The sequence below is a fragment of the Callionymus lyra genome, unplaced genomic scaffold (assembly GCF_982586985.1).
Source record: "Callionymus lyra unplaced genomic scaffold, fCalLyr1.hap1.1 HAP1_SCAFFOLD_26, whole genome shotgun sequence".
NCBI classification, from domain to species: Eukaryota; Metazoa; Chordata; class Actinopteri; order Syngnathiformes; family Callionymidae; genus Callionymus; species Callionymus lyra.
The window spans coordinates 551,476-554,700 of NW_028258543.1; positions in this window are offsets into that span (position 1 = coordinate 551,476).

The following is a 3,225-nucleotide window of genomic DNA, read 5'->3' on the forward strand; positions in this document are numbered from 1 at the left end:
AGACAATATTTCAGGTTAAACATAACTTTTGAAACCAGCTTCGAATAAGTGTTTCTCTTGTTTATTTCTGATGCAAATTGATATATATAGCTATATAAACCCTTTATTTGATGTTTGAAAACTGCTATTCAGAGCTTCAGCAGAATCTTGGAAAACGTCATTCTCTCAGCCTGTGAAGATCAGTTTGAGACAATATTTCAGGTTTAACATAACTTTTGAAAACAGCTTCGAATAAATGTTTCTCTTGTTTATTTCAGATGCAAATTGTTATATATAGCTATATAAACCCTTTATTTGATGTTTGAAAACTGCTATTCAGAGCTCCAGCAGAATCTTAGAAAACGTCATTCTCTCAGTCTGAGAACATCAGTTTGAGACAATATTTCAGGTTAAACATAACTTTTGAAAACAGCTTCGAATAAGTGTTTCTCTTGTTTATTTCAGATGCAAATTGATATATATAGCTATATAAACCCTTTATTTGATGTTTTAAAACTGTTATTCAGAGCTCCAGCAGAATCTTGGAAAACGTCATTCTCTCAGTCTGAGAAGATCAGTTTGAGACAATATTTCAGGTTAAACATAACTTTTGAAAACAGCTTCGAATAAATGTTTCTCTTGTTTATTTCAGATGCAAATTGATATATATAGCTATATAAACCCTTTATTTGATGTTTGAAAACTGCTATTCAGAGCTTCAGCAGAATCTTGGAAAACGTCATTCTCTCAGTCTGAGAACATCAGTTTGAGACAATGTTTCAGGTTAAACATAACTTTTGAAAACAGCTTTGAATAAGTTTTTCTCTTGTTTATTTCAGATGCAAATTAATATATATAGCTATATAAATCCTTTATTTGATGTTTGAAAACTGCTATTCAGAGCTTCAGCAGAATCTTGGAAAACGTCATTCTCTCAGCCTGTGAAGATCAGTTTGAGACAATATTTCAGGTTAAACATAACTTTTGAAAACAGCTTCGAATAAATGTTTCTCTTGTTTATTTCAGATGCAAATTGTTATATATAGCTATATAAACCCTTTATTTGATGTTTGAAAACTGCTATTCAGAGCTCCAGCAGAATCTTAGAAAACGTCATTCTCTCGGTCTGAGAACATCAGTTTGAGACAATATTTCAGGTTAAACATAACTTTTGAAAACAGCTTCGAATAAGTGTTTCTCTTGTTTATTTCAGATGCAAATTGATATATATAGTTATATAAACCCTTTATTTGATGTTTGAAAACTGCTATTCAGAGCTTCAGCAGAATCTTGGAAAACGTCATTCTCTCAGCCTGTGAAGATCAGTTTGAGACAATATTTCAGGTTAAACATAACTTTTGAAAACAGCTTCGAATAAATGTTTCTCTTGTTTATTTCAGATGCAAATTGATATATATAGCTATATAAACCCTTTATTTGATGTTTGAAAACTGCTATTCAGAGCTCCAGCAGAATCTTAGAAAACGTCATTCTATCGGTCTGAGAACATCAGTTTGAGACAATATTTCAGGTTAAACATAACTTTTGAAAACAGCTTCGAATAAGTGTTTCTCTTGTTTATTTCAGATGCAAATTGATATATATAGTTATATAAACCCTTTATTTGATGTTTGAAAACTGCTATTCAGAGCTCCAGCAGAATCTTAGAAAACGTCATTCTCTCAGTCTGAGAACATCAGTTTGAGACAATATTTCAGGTTAAACATAACTTTTGAAAACAGCTTCGAATAAATGTTTCTCTTGTTTATTTCAGATGCAAATTGATATATATAGCTATATAAACCCTTTATTTGATGTTTGAAAACTGCTATTCAGAGCTCCAGCAGAATCTTAGAAAACGTCATTCTCTCAGTCTGAGAACATCAGTTTGAGACAATGTTTCAGGTTAAACATAACTTTTGAAAACAGCTTTGAATAAGTTTTTCTCTTGTTTATTTCAGATGCAAATTGATATATTTAGCTATATAAATCCTTTATTTGATGTTTGAAAACTGCTATTCAGAGCTTCAGCAGAATCTTGGAAAACGTCATTCTCTCAGCCTGTGAAGATCAGTTTGAGACAATATTTCAGGTTAAACATAACTTTTGAAAACAGCTTCGAATAAATGTTTCTCTTGTTTATTTCAGATGCAAATTGTTATATATAGCTATATAAACCCTTTATTTGATGTTTGAAAACTGCTATTCAGAGCTCCAGCAGAATCTTAGAAAACGTCATTCTCTCGGTCTGAGAACATCAGTTTGAGACAATATTTCAGGTTAAACATAACTTTTGAAAACAGCTTCGAATAAGTGTTTCTCTTGTTTATTTCTGATGCAAATTGATATATATAGCTATATAAACCCTTTATTTGATGTTTTAAAACTGTTATTCAGAGCTCCAGCAGAATCTTGGAAAACGTCATTCTCTCAGTCTGAGAAGATCAGTTTGAGACAATATTTCAGGTTAAACATAACTTTTGAAAACAGCTTCGAATAAATGTTTCTCTTGTTTATTTCAGATGCAAATTGATATATATAGCTATATAAACCCTTTATTTGATGTTTGAAAACTGCTATTCAGAGCTTCAGCAGAATCTTGGAAAACGTCATTCTCTCAGTCTGAGAACATCAGTTTGAGACAATGTTTCAGGTTAAACATAACTTTTGAAAACAGCTTTGAATAAGTTTTTCTCTTGTTTATTTCAGATGCAAATTAATATATATAGCTATATAAATCCTTTATTTGATGTTTGAAAACTGCTATTCAGAGCTTCAGCAGAATCTTGGAAAACGTCATTCTCTCAGCCTGTGAAGATCAGTTTGAGACAATATTTCAGGTTAAACATAACTTTTGAAAACAGCTTCGAATAAATGTTTCTCTTGTTTATTTCAGATGCAAATTGTTATATATAGCTATATAAACCCTTTATTTGATGTTTGAAAACTGCTATTCAGAGCTCCAGCAGAATCTTAGAAAACGTCATTCTCTCGGTCTGAGAACATCAGTTTGAGACAATATTTCAGGTTAAACATAACTTTTGAAAACAGCTTCGAATAAGTGTTTCTCTTGTTTATTTCAGATGCAAATTGATATATATAGCTATATAAACCCTTTATTTGATGTTTGAAAACTGCTATTCAGAGCTTCAGCAGAATCTTGGAAAACGTCATTCTCTCAGCCTGTGAAGATCAGTTTGAGACAATATTTCAGGTTAAACATAACTTTTGAAAACAGCTTCGAAT